Genomic DNA, 14,531 nt, shown 5'->3' on the forward strand with positions numbered 1-14,531 from the left:
TTGAGAAAAAATATATACATTATTTCTTACTTAGTGTCTTTTTTATTTTCTCTAAGCTATTGATTGATATTTTTGTTTGTTTGTGTTATTATAAGAAATAAATAAGAAAATTTATCATAATTTTAAAGTCTTTATATTCAAATGGATCAATCTTAATCGTGACAGACACTTGGTATCCTACATCATTGAACATTATAATTATATTTTAATATTTCACAAACAAAAAATGAACCTCACCCACATTGTAATTAAGGGGTATTTTTACCTCTTAAAGATAAATAGTATTATCGATACAAAAAAAATAAAAAATAAAAAAAAGATAAATAGTATTTTAAATTTTTTTGATTGATAAACCTAATTTTATTGAGATCAAGAGTTCGATGATATATCCTAAGTGGGTGGCTTAATGACAATTTCGATCTAATAAATGGTGCAAATCCGTAGGTTGTGAGTTCGATACCCAGAATGAGCAATATTTCCTCGGGGCCACCAGTTGGAGCACACCCTCAAACTCTGAGTGGGTGGCTCAATGACAATTTCATATCCAATAAGCGATGCAAGTCTATAGGTTATGAGTTCGATACCTAGTACGAGTAATATTTCCTCGGGGTCACCAACAAGAGCACACTCACTTATCCGGTGCATGTGATGTGCAGGCGTTGCACATGCCAGGGGGAAGGACCATATGCCTTGACTCTTCCGATCGCCCTAACAAGATTTAAGTTTAGACACCACTGTCATTAATAAAATAAAATAAAAACTCGACGATGACGAGAATTGAACTCAAATATATGGTATCATCACTGATAGACTTAATCAACACCATTTTATTTTAAATTTGTTGGATGTCATGGGGTTCAACACTATTAAATATTATAATTACTTATTCATTTATAAATTAACACAAGAATCGTGATAATCTGATACTTCTTTTGTATTTTCTTCGACCTGACAGTTCACAGATTATAAATCTTTGTCCTTATGTATCCCGAAGAAAAGCATCTATGATTATGTGAAGATAATGTATATAAAATATCTAAAAAATAACGTGAGATTATCACGATTCTTACCACAAAGTATGAACCCATCATTTAAAAAATTAGGTTATAGTGAGAGTTGGTTAACCTTTTGAGGGGAATATATAAATACTACTTAAATTTGAGGTCCACCCACAAAATGTAAAATTCAAAATGTACAGATCTACCCCTTGTTGGATGACTTATTACGAACCACCTTACATCAAAAACTTAATGTTCTCTTGTCGGAAAAGTTTTGTTGGCAAACCCATTGACTGGTCATCTTAGATCGAGGACCGTTGGATGGAACAAGAGATCACACACACGAATCACATTCTTATTCCTTTATAGGAGCCTAGGGTCTAGACTCTAGACCAACTTTCTTTTATAATCAAAATAATTAATAATCAAATTTGTTTAATTGTGGAGGAAAACGAGTGAAAAATGATTTCCAGGGGAAAATATAATTGGCAACTGTAGATAATAATGAGTCTACATTTTCAGGAAAATCATTTTTTTGGAAAATTTATTTATTATAAAAATAAAATAATTCTCTCTCAAACCTATGGTATAGGAACTGATTTGAATCTAGGTTCAGGATATGGGTAATTCCTGAACTTAGATGAATCATTTGTTCCACCAAATTGAAGTTGGTTTCATCTAATGGAATATTTATCATCAAAATATACCAAGCATGGCATCAACATCATGACCAAAAATGCTAGAATTAGAGTACATATTGGGGAATAAGTTATGATTCCTTAGATCTAAGTTTTTAGGGATTAAATTATGAAACTCGTGTGTGTTAAGCACAAATTCCACCCAATCAAAGTTGATTTCTATTTATTTTATTTAATCCTCAATTTAGTTTACTTGATTACATTGAAGTGATTGCGAAAAAAAAGATATGGAAACATCAAGAACATGTCATTGCATGGGATGAATTTAAGGAACTATCAATTAGGAAAGAGTGGAATTAGAATATGCACAAGGATTGATTCATGCTTCATGCTCCAAGGATTAATCAGGTGTTCTAAGAGGTGCAGATACCTCGGTCTCTCCTCTCCCCCCCCCCCCCCTGCCTCGAAAAAAAAAATTTTGAATTTTGAAAACCAATGAAGTTGATCAGATGTGACTATTAGCTATGGGAATTATTTGTTTCTCTCAAGATTGAAAGATCTTCTCTGAAGAATTTTCAGAGAACCTTTTTTTTAGTTGTATAGTTCGTTTGTACTTCTTTTTATGTATTGAAATTCACCTATGCCGTAGGCACAGGCATCCTCTTTGGGGTTAAGGGAGTAAAAGCAAAAGAAGAAAAAATAAAGTCAGAGGGGTATTATCAAAATTTTGAGATTAATAGGGTAAAAGATGAAAATCAATAAAATGGATTTTTAAAATAAGAAATATAGTAAATTTAGAGGAGATGAAGAAGAAAGACAGTAAAGTGGACCCCATAAAAATTGTACCTGAATGGGATGTTTGTATTTATAAAACTGTAGTAAATGTAGACCTACAGTTGTATTTTTTTATATATATAAATCTATATGTCTGTCCTATGTAGTAAGTCATGGCTATGTGGGTATTTATAGGACAAAGATTATACCTACCCTAAGTTTTTTGAAAGATATGGGCTTCTAAATTAGTTTCTTAGACATGTTTGGTATGTTAAGAGCAATTCAAAGTTTTATAAATTAACTGAGGTTGGGTTTATGTATGTCAACTAGGTATTTGGGAAGATGAGGCTTTACATATAGTTTTGGGACAAAAATGTAGGCAATCTGAGATCTTTGAAGTCAATTGAATATGACTTACTAGAACTTATCTATTTTGGACAAAGTACCAAGTGCCAATTGATTGATTCAAGGGTGCACAACCTATCTATCGAGTCCCAATAGTTCCTTGAATTTTATTGTTTTATTTCTTTCTAAAAAAATTGAATTATCTTTTGCTCAAGTGGGTTTGGGACACTACAATGGTCTAGAAATTCACAATACTTAGGATCTGTTTGATACATATTTTAGTTTCTACTTCAGGATTATGTGTCTAGGAAAAGCAAGAGCTCAGAGTTTGGGAAGTTGCTTTGAGGAGAATCTTGTTTGTTGTAGAAGCTAATAAAAAAATTAATAAAAGTAGTAGAGAGAGGTTGAATTGATTTTATTGTGCAATCGACGAGTTAAGTAGAATGAGGATTTCACCCCCCCCCCCCCCCTCATACGTTTTTCGGTGTTAGCTTAAAATAGTGGTTCTCACGCAAAAGCATCCCCAGCAAGACTTTTCAAAAATACAATTTTGAGCTTCCCACAAAAGTTGTTGAAGAAGAAGTCGTTACCAACAAACATGTTTTTTTTTTTTTTTTTTTTCGACTCAAATCCTCAAAAGTGTCGGAAAAAATCGTAACAAACAGCTCCTTAAGGGTTGTATTATAAATGAAGATTTTAGGCTAACTCAAATTAAACTAGAGTGGATCCACTGTAGCCCATCTTTCGTGTAGCACTCTCTCTCCACATAAGATATAGGCTCGTGTTCAAGAAAAATTATGATACAGGACTCTAGCATTCGTTGCCTAGATTTGATTTTTTTTTTTTTAAGAAAAAAAGTCTTTGATAAATCCAAAACTTAAAAATGGATGGTCACTGTCCTCCCAATTTCAAACGGCGGGATTTTATAATCTTGTTGACGTGGTGGTTTTCCAACTATCCAATTGAGCTACAAAGAAAAATCGCTATAGAGGATTTGTTACCAACTCAAACCATGGGTGGATTTTTAAATATTAGAGTACTATATGGCTCTTCAAGGATATTTTGATCATTTTGGCTAAATTTATGGTATTTTTTTTAGACATGTTGTTTGACTTTTGAGTTTTTAGGGGGATGTAGATTGTGTATTTAGGTAATGGTTTTGAATATAATAAGATAATTAAGATAGAATATATTACCACACCAACTCTTTCTAATAGCACACCGATTCGTATAAGATCATCAAACATCTGGGTGTGCTCTTAGTAAAAGTTGGTGAGGCAATAGAATCTCTCGAAGATAAATTAGACCATTTAATTTATTCTATTATTTTGAATAATCACTAATGATAGATCAAACAATCTATAGAATTCGTTTAATGCAACTATTTTTTGTCACTATCATCCTCAAACAATTTGATATAAAATAAAATATAGTTTAGATGTAAATAAAGGATAATGTCATTTAATACCATTACTCAAAACGAATAATTTTCCCTCGTTGCAAAAAGGTAATTTTATTTGTTTTAATAATCAAAATTTGAAATAAAATTAAAAGTATGTGATCATAGTCACATTCTCTGAAGTTTTTCAAGAGTGGTAAATCATCAAAATAAGGGATTAGTCAGTTAAATATGGAATCAACGAATAAGGGACATCGCACACCTGACTTGAAAGGGCACGAGAACCATAGATGATTTTTCTCGAGATACAAGTGAAAAAGCATCTAAGATTTCTATCCACTTTAACTACAAGATGTGCGACATGAGGTTCAATCTCGAAGTCACTCCAACATGACTCTTTCAAGAATCTTCCTTGGAACTTGATTATTATGGCTACGATGACTTTGGTTTCCGAGTAGTCATTACGCCCACTCCCTAAACATGCCACGTGGAAAATTAATTGGACCAGCAGATTCATGAATTTCTTTTCCCAATTTATTTCTAATTAATTATTTTTCATAAATAAATAAAAATAGAACCATGGTTACAAATTTAGGATAAAAATCTTTAAAGCCTTAGTCTCTAACCCACAAGGTTTATAATGACCCGAAGAAAGAGATTCGACCCGAATACTAATTCCATTGCCACAGTGCCACATAGTTATTTCGCACGTGTAACTGACACGCTTGACCAAAATGTTCGCATCAGTTACTCCTACTGCTCGTTACGGCGCTGCGCCGCCGCCCTCCATGTCAGTGTTTCAGTACTCCCAGTGGCGTTTTAGATATTTAACAGCTTCACCACAACAGTCTTGTGGGGCCCACACTCAACACGTGCAAATAAAAGCGTTTGTGGTTCTAGTGGTCCCCAGGCTGTAAATGATTCCCAAGCATGCAATTCTTCTGTACTGCGCCGTCACACGTACGACGTGAACATCGTCGTTACAGCGATAACAGACTGAAAAATGAAAACTGAAAAGTCCCTGCATCGTTACAGCTACCGTTACCGTTTAGATTGGTAGACTGTAACGCTCGCAAGTAGATGTCGACACGTCAATAGATAGAAAATTTTGCTATATCTACAAATACAAAAACTTGAAGTATGCTTCCTTCCCAAACAAGTAATTAAAGTGGGACCGACGGTTATAATAATAATATATCATGCATGAAAGCCACGTGTGCATGTGTTTTTTGAGTAAAATATTATTACTTTTCTTTTGTATCCATCTGATTGATGCGTTATGTGCTTTTGAGGAACTGATCCTGGAAGTTTTATTTAGAGAGCTGCTATTGGCACCCCAACTTTTAATAATTACACCTCAATTAAGAAATTAAAAAACCCATAAGAAATGCAAGCGATTTTGGATACGCCGCTGACGTGGTAAAGGCTCGGAACTTACTTCGAGATACATAGGAAAAAAATCTACAGTTTTGTGCCCTTACCACGTCAGATGTGCGTACCACATACCTGAACTATGTGCATTCATCATTATTCAATTATAAAATAGAGAGAATGATTGAACATACCTATCTGTTGTAATTTTACTAAAAGAAAAGTGTCGTGAATTGCTGACTCAAAAATTTTCACTTGATTTGTACTTAGTTGGTATGACAAGGGCATAGAACCATAAATCTTTTTTTTTTTTTCAGAATACACAAGGAAAAGATCAATAGTTCTGTGCCTATGCCATGTCAACCGAGTGAAAATTTTCAAGTTAGAAAATAATTAGTGGAAAAAAAATAATCTTATTTTATGAATCAGGTTTAGTAAGATTTCAAATATTATTAAAGATTGTTGATCCCACATCGATTGTGAAAGTAGAAATCTAACACCATAACCTTTTAAATTTCATGGAAAAACCCAAATTCTAAAGAAAAAATTTAAAACCAAATAAATAAATAAATCATTTTGAGCTTGATCGTAGGTGTTGAAAATGGATGGCTACCAAAATCTCCAATTTAAAATTAAATTCAATCGTGAAAATTAACTCTCTTTTTTTAAGTTCTTAGAATTTTGTCAAATCATATTTTGGATGCCACAAATTGATGTGGTTAGAATCCACTCCAAGATAAGTTAAGTACCAAATTTGTTGCAGCAATTCGAATTTTATGACTTGGATCCCCACTCTAAGGCTTGCTGATTAACAAACTTGAAAAAGTAGGGTTTGGTGGGTAACAAACTTCATAAAGTAAGGCTTCTTTAGAGTTTGACAACTCCAAGGGAGTATTTGTAATAAAAATGTTGCAGGGGGGGGGTGTAAATCTCTCAAAAAAAATAAATGAATGATTAAGAATAAGTAAAAGTTGGGGTGCCCATAGAAGTTCTCTTTTTTTTTTTTTGGGGGGGGGGGGGGGGTGGGGTTGTGGTGTGGTGTTTAATTTTCTATTTTTAAGATTTAGGATTTTATTCAAGCTTAATCCTAATTGCAAACAACTACTAACATTATTTGAACAATTGTAATAATGTTTCGTAATATTTAGATAATAACTTGAGTCAAACTTAACCCCGAGGGATTGGCTCAATGATAATTTCAGACTGATAAGAGGTTAATGCCCATAGGTCATGAGTTTGATACTTCGTATGAACATTAATTCCTCAGAGGGCCACTTGGAAGGGTGCACCCACACTTACCAGTTGCATGAGATGTGCAAGCGTTGCACGTGCCACTTGACCAGTCCTTGGACAAGACCATCGTCTATAGACAGGGCAAAGCCTAGATACGACCTAATCTGCTGTTTACAAGAATACTAGGTTTTATATATATATATATATATATATATATATATATATATATATATATATAAACTTGAGCCAAACTTTTGTAATATTTGAATAATGTGTTAATTAATTTTAAAAATTGGGATGTAATAAGCAAAAAAGCTGTAGTGCCAATAGCAGTTCTCTTTATTTAGGAGTTTGGTTGAGACTCTTCATCAAACTGACAGTTGAGATAAAAAGAAACATAATTTTCATTTATTATTATTATTATATTTAATTATTTAGAGATGCATTTTTTTAAGAGGTTGTTTGATTGCCCATGAAAACGGGTTAAGAAAACGATTTTCTTAGAAAATATAAATTTTAGGTGTTTAATTTTCTATTTTCCATTCATTCTTTTCCTGTCCAAAGAGATTTACCATCTTTTGTGAGAAAAATGATTTTCCCACACCCACTCCTAAATCTAAAAATCATAGTTTTAAATATTTATAAATTATTTTATATATTTTTAGATTTATAAATATTTACTTTTTTTTTCTACAAAATATATTATATATAGCTGTACAACTCAGTTGAATTTATAACATGACTATGTTCATTTTCGACCAAGTTGACTCATATTTTAAAAAGCAACATTGCCAACATAAGTCCTCTTGAATCAATATTTATGTATAAATTACTATTTGGACCACTTTTGTTTTTCAATGTTAGCATAAAGGGAGTTTTAAATTTGGATGGTTAAACAACTTCCTAAATTATAGAAGAAAAAAATTCGGTTTATACGAGCAGAGCCAAGATTTTGCCCATGTGGGGGCAACTAAGAGTGAAAAATTTTCTATGATGGCAATTAAAAGAGGGTTTTTTTTTTTTTTTGTGAAGGTAATAGTGGCAGATTTCTTTATCTGTCCCATTAGCTCAAAAATCCTTGAATTTTTTGAAATTCTTGATGTGGGGGCAAGTGCCCCCACTCATCCCTTGAGGGTATGCATGCATTGAGCATGATTAGATTTTCATATTTTCCACATTTCGTCCAAAGACAACGAAGTCAAAATAGATTGCATGTACCCCCAACAACCTACCACAAATGAAGTAAGTTGACAACGCGTGCTTGGCATGGTTGGGGGACACCGGGACACCATTGACAGATTCATACACATGTTGGAGCTGCATGCACTAACTATCCCGATAATGTCAAATCTTGAAGCAAATCATTGAATGAGAGCAATACTATTGATAGAAATGATTTCGATATTTAGACCAAGTATCGATAGAACTAGAGACAATATCTATTTTATAAATGACAATTTTCCTAGGTAAAGATACGTAATTATTTTGTCATGGACCCTATGTTCTTTCAAAATTGTCAATGACTTGTACCTCGAAAGCGATCTTAGGATTTGTATGGTAGAAAATTGAGAAAGAAGTTCTGGATGGAATCGACGAATCTTTGGCTCTGAAGGTGACGAGGAACTCGCACCCCCTCAGACCCTATTTATGAAAGCTAAGAAAACTGAAATTTAATGTTGGAAAATTTTTTTCATGAAAAGAAGGTTTTCTTGAATTGGAAAGTTTACTAAAAATGTAAAAGAGAGGAAAATTCTTTTTAAAGAAAATGTTTCCAAGACATATAGGGCCCAATTTCTTTTTAGACTCAACTAGTGGAGACTTTACCCTGTCTGATGAACCCTAGAGATCTGATCTACTTAATTGCTTACCTTCTATTAGTTATTTGGCAAACTTTTTTGGGTCCAAGGATCAGTATGATTGGTGATCATTTTATACAAGTAGAATTCATACATTTTCAATATGGGCTTTTTCTCAGATTGGGTGGGTTTTGGACCACAAATGGTTTTGCATTACTTGTACCATTTTTGTCCATAAAGCTGGTTCAATCATTCAAATCTTTTTTTTTTTTTCTCAAAGACATTTTAAAATTGCTAATGATTTTTTACTCGAAAATTTTCAGTCGATCTATACTCTATTGACATGGCAAGGGCACGTAACTGTTGATCATTTCTTTGTGTATCCCGAAGAAAATATCTAGGGTTCAGTGCCCTTGCCACGTCAACCGAGTACAGACCAAGTGAAAATTTTCAAGTCAGAAAATCACGACTCTTTGAAAATAGAACCAATTCAAATATTGACCCAAAAAAAAAGGGGGAGGGGAGGGTTGTTGGTCCTTTTCATAAAAAAACATGCAAATACACTAAATTAGATAAAGTTGGAAATCAGATCTGTCTAAAGCTAACCTTGGACTGGATTAGATATGAACTTGTGAAACAAGTTCTAAAAATCTTAAATTGGCTAATCTTTGCAAAGTAGGGGCCAAACTTAATTGGGTTAGTAGAGTTGAAAAAGTGGCTACAAAGGAGATCTTTATATATTTGTTGCTTGAAATTTTACTACTCATCAACCCCACACACAACTTTTCCTCATTTTACATAAAAGTATACATTGTATTAATCTTTTATTGGAAACTAATCCAATTTTCACCCATACAAAGATTGAAACAAATGCATTAAGCCTCAAGTTTTCAAATTCATGTTTTTCACGAGGATTTGCGATCGTAACAAGTAGAATCCTAACCGGAGAAAGATCCCAAAAAACATGGATCGAAGTAGTGAGAGTAGATATAGAATGCATTTCCAATAAAAGAAAACCTAGCTTTGGCTCAGCTGACCCCAAATTTTTAGGATAAGTTTCGTGACGATAATTACTCGTCCATGGTGCAAATCCAAACACGAATCCGGGGCAACCATGCTATGTGTCATGCTTATGTTTACATTCTACATGCATTAGGGTTTGATTAACAATGTCATTCAAGTCTTGTTTTTCCTAGACCAAATCCATGTATACAAAGGTCATAACTTGGGCCCACTTAAGTGACCCAATGTGGCGATTTCCTTCTAAGGCTTTCTTGACCTAATGTTCTTTCTTTTTTTACTAGGCAATTCTTTCAAGTTAGGTTAGCTTCTATAAATAAGAGGCTCAACAAGCCTAAAATGAGCTACTAGAGAACATTTTTTCAACTCAAACAAAACATCTTGCCTTTACAGGAAGAAATCCTGGAAAGTGTAAGCCAGGAAGACATTGTAAATGGCTAAGACACATACAAAGAAAGTGACTTCCAACAACCCCAGATTGCCCAAATCATACATTTTGGACGATTTCGTAACGCCTGTGCTGACAAGGGCACAATGGTGCACGGTGAACCATGTGATAGTGTATCACGTAGATTTCCAAATTCAATGCCCCGAACACATGGCACATGGGGGAGTGGGGGTCCATGTCTCGTATTCAACGATTGATATTTATCTATTTGCCTACCCAAAATAAAAATACATTAATCTTGATCATCTAATAAATGGTCTTTGTAAAACATCCAAATGTAGGGGATGGGTTTTCTAGAGGGACAGTACAGAACTCTTCTCAGGTTTCATGGGATTTACTTCATAATTGGTATCAGCGTCAGTGGGCTTGTTGCCTTGGCTTCTCTTCACGTAATGGGTTTTAGCACATAAGTACTCTTAGAAGCTAATTTCAGAATCCTGAATCTCATTTGACAAATTTTTCCTTTTTGAAAAAAATTGATTTAGAATCTCATTTTGTTGACCATGTTTTTACATTTATGATACAAAATAGTTCGAGCTAAGTGTTAAAAATGTCACTTTGGTGCAAAAAATGCAATAAACAGATTTCAAAATCGTCAAGAACGATTGGTGTCTCATTTATGATTTTCGGGGATTGTTCATTTCTGATTCTGATTATGGGGGAATCACTTTAATAATTTGATTATGGGCAATAATCGATTCTAGTATCCACATCAAATGGCCCCTTTCTTGTGTGGCAAGTGACCACCTCTGTTACTAAAAACAAAACCTACATTTTTTTATGGCCAGCTTCTTTGTCAATTTCTTCAAAAACAGTTTTTTAAGTCTAAACTAATTAATATATTATCCATAATGTCCAATATATCTATACAATTGAGGGCATTTATACATTTTTTTAATAAGAAAATTATAGTAATTTAAGAGAAACATCACAACCTGTGGGCTCCTCTCCCCCCTTATTAGTAGCAATCTATGTGCATTGTTAATTTACTTTAGTTTGATGAGCCTTTACAATGCTATCCCATATTAAATATTTGTGCTTATCTTACATGGGACTTTAGCTATATAAAAAATAAAAATTCAATGATTGGGGAGTTTGAGTATGACCTTATATTTTTTTTATAGTTCTAGGGATACGGTATTCACGGTTAAATCTTTTATTCGGTTCATCTAAAGTTTTCTATGTTCACCATCTGGAGTAAGAAAATCCCCTTCAAGGTAGCTTTGTGTTGTGTAACTGTCTTGTATTCTGTTGCGCTATGCAGAGTTGTGAGAGTACAGTGCCCTTGTCGAAAGTCTTGTTGGGATGAGGGAGGAGAGCCTGTAGTCCAAATTTTTTTAAGGGTATGAATAGGGCAAGTTTGTAATATTTTCTTAAGGATTTTGTATGTTTGGAGGTTTCTTATTCGAGAGAGATTTACATGTATTTAGTAACTCCTGATTTTATAAATAGAGATCTCTAAGACTGTAAAACATAAAAGAAAATAATGATTGTTCTTGTTTTGTTCCATGAATGTTGGCACACTGCCGAACAATGTAGATCTTTGTATTTGTGCGATTCTGTTATCTTTGTTATTTCAAATTCTGCACACTTTGTTCATTTATTCTGCGGCTTTAAGCAAAATTCTAACGATGGACAACTTAATGGTCCATGGTATAATATCAACAAACTTTTGTTCAATAAAGCCAATATTCTAATCCATTATAAGGTTACACATATTAGGCAATTTCATTTCATATCATTCTTTCTTTATTCTAGATGCCTCTCGTCTTCGATTCTATCACTCTTTGAAAATTTACAATCTCAGGTTTTTTCAGGAGAGAAACAATTCTATGGCACTTATTCCCTTTTATTGTTTGTTTGGGTACTTGGAAAGAGAGGAATAATATAATCTTTTGTGAAAATAAGTATCTAGTGCAGGGCTTATCGTGTTTATTCAGGATATTGTATTTCTTCTAATGTAAGTTATCCGAGGAATTTAGGGTTATCTTTTTTCACGATGTATGATTCATATTGGATTCGATTTTGTTAAGTCTAGCCTTTTGGTTTATGGTCTCCTCGACAACTATTTAGCTTATATATGTATATATTTTATATCTTAAAAAAAAAATTAGTTCACTTAAAATTTTGGCTTTTTATGACTAAAAATGTGATAAGAAACAATAATATAATTATTTAAGTTGCATATTCCTAATTTTTTTTTATTACTCTTTCCATAATTTAGGTATACCCTTCAGGTTTTAGTGAATATTTGAGATACCCCTACATTTTCAAATTGATGTCACATCCCTCGACCATGGTCTTTAATGGAAGACTAACAAAATATAATCGAAATGCCCTTGCAAAAAACCTTGGATTCCCCAACTTTTATAAAGAGAGCTGATATTGCCACACCAGCTTTTACTAATGACACACCAATTCCTATGTCAATCACTAAAGAATTGCACACAATTGATGTAGTGTTAGCAAAAGTTGGTGTGGCAATAGTAACTCTCTTTTTAAAAAGCAGTTGTCCATTTGTATTATTACATTGTGCCTTTATTCCCATGACACCATTGAAGAGTACAGTGGCCTTTATTTTAGAGAGCTGCTATTGCCACACCAACTTTTACTAATGTCACACCAATTCTTTATGTAAAACACCAAGAATTGTACATAGTTGGTGTGGTGTTAGTAACTCTCTTAGTTTTAACTTACTGATTTTTAATTATATTTATTATTAAATTTCTATTTGCTTCGATATAGAATTTCTATAAGAGACTTAACAATAATTTAGCTTTTCTACTGCTATGGTGGTAAAAAATTATATAGTTTACCCATTTAATATATTTAAATTTATATACAATTAATAATTTATCCATAAAAACGTCAAATGATTTTCTTGTGAAAATGGATTTTATGCATTTGATTTCGCATGGAAAATTAGATTATTGAAGGGAATTGATCGAAGTTGGGCCAGAACACAATCAAATTCATATTTTCTTGAGAAATTGATTTTCTCAACAAATAAATCGACATTGAAATGGTAAAATTATTGTCTAAAATTTGTCAATTTTTCATAATCGCCTCCACACTTTCTTATGATAAAATAATTGATTGGTAAAATTCTATTTGTGCATTTTTACGTTATATTTTCTTACACACCTAACATAGGACAACCATTTGATATAGCTGATCCCTACTTCGATGATGACGATGATAATGATATTTATAATAAAATATATATATATATATTTTAAATATTATTAGCTAATAGGATTGACAATGATTGTCTACTAAGTAGGTTTTTTTTTTTTTTTTGGAATGTGGGCTTGGGCTTGACATATAACTTAAAACAAGCTTACTTGTTGCAGATCAATTTCATCCTTGGGCTGGGCTTAAGCCCTTTTGGTTTATTTTTGGATGGTTTAGACATAGCCCTCTAGGCTTGTTTAAAATATCAGATATCATGTGTTTTTAAACTTGGTCTTCCTACGAAGACTAATTCAAATGACCTAAATGCCCTCATCTTTGGCCCTAGCACAAAAACCTTTCTTTTTGAGCCAAAAACACTTGATTTTAACTTTACCAAAAATCCGTTCTTGTTCTTGAAGTTTGAAGGTTGAAGGAAATAGAATATTAAGATTGAAGAAGATGGTAAAAACTAGGGGTTTTGGGGTAAAGGTTGAGGTCAAGGGCATTTGAAGTCATTTTGTCAATATCTCATGAGAGACTATAGTCAAGGGGTATGTCTTCATTTAAATCTAACTTTGAGATTATGGGTTCTAGTGGTCTGATTGGCTTATTTTAGTGTTAGCTCAACTAATGACTTGGGCAACATGGCTTAGCGCTCAAGTCAAAGTTTTAAAACTCTGAATTAAACTCAGCCGAGTTGACTTGACTCGATTGAATTGCAAAATTACTCGGTATCAAGACTCATTACTCGTTACGATCAACTTGTTGAGTTTATTTAGGTAACTCGATCGAGTCTGGTGATTTTGATTTTGATTTTTTTTTTTCTTTTAAACACCTATTATGCACAAAAAAAAAAACTATTAAAAGAATTTGTTCATCTTCTCTCTCTTCTTGAAGTAAAATGGTGAGATAAATTTCAGCAAACTTCTAACAAGAACATCGCTCATTTTGAACTAAAAAAATAAAATAAAAATAAGGGTAAATTACTTAAAAGGATGCTGGTGTAGGGACTATTTAGAAAAAAAAGCCCCTCCACTAGGGTTCTTTAAGTTATTTTTCCTAAAAATAATGGCAATAAAATGCAAAGTAACAAAGTTTGGATTTGATAATTATTTGTTGAGGGTTCAATTTGGTTAATTAAAAAATATTCATAAAAAAATCAGTAAAATTTCGGAGATTATACAAAATATTTTATTGGATTTCTTACCAAAACCTATCATCTTCAACCTCTCTTTGAATCCTAATTTCTTTCTTCATTTTTGAACATTGAAAATTTTAATTTTGAAAGTGAAGGACAAAAATATTACTATATTCCAAGATTAATTGAGGGATCAT

This window comes from Akebia trifoliata, chromosome 9, assembly GCF_017979445.1.
Source record: "Akebia trifoliata isolate Shusen 1 chromosome 9, ASM1797944v1, whole genome shotgun sequence".
Lineage (NCBI taxonomy): Eukaryota > Viridiplantae > Streptophyta > Magnoliopsida > Ranunculales > Lardizabalaceae > Akebia > Akebia trifoliata.